Raw genomic sequence first — 439 nt, forward strand, 5'->3', positions numbered from 1 at the left:
TTCCACCGGAGGAAACAACTTGACCAATAACATCTGTGAAAATATATATAGGACAGATTAGTATAAAACATCTAAAATATAAAACAAACGATAAACAATGTAAAATAAATAATTTTAAAACTTACCAAATAAAATATTTTTGTCAAGGGTTCCAGCAAGGATATCATCAAACTTGGCGAATGATAAATATTGATCATCAGAAGCCTTTTCAGACTGATTAATTGTAGTACCGTAACGTGTGGTAATCTTGTACTTCAAATGAGAAGGTCGGAACATCCCAGTGCAAGGATGCAAGCCAAAGCTGGTTATTATCTTCCAATCGCCCTCACGCAAACTGTTTGCAAACTTCTTCATATGATCCTTTCTAATAGAAGCTCCCATTTTGTCACCCTATACATTAAAAATAAACTATTATAAACTATATGAACGTTATATAAAT

The sequence above is a fragment of the Capsella rubella genome, unplaced genomic scaffold (assembly GCF_000375325.1).
Source record: "Capsella rubella cultivar Monte Gargano unplaced genomic scaffold, Caprub1_0 scaffold_8, whole genome shotgun sequence".
Lineage (NCBI taxonomy): Eukaryota > Viridiplantae > Streptophyta > Magnoliopsida > Brassicales > Brassicaceae > Capsella > Capsella rubella.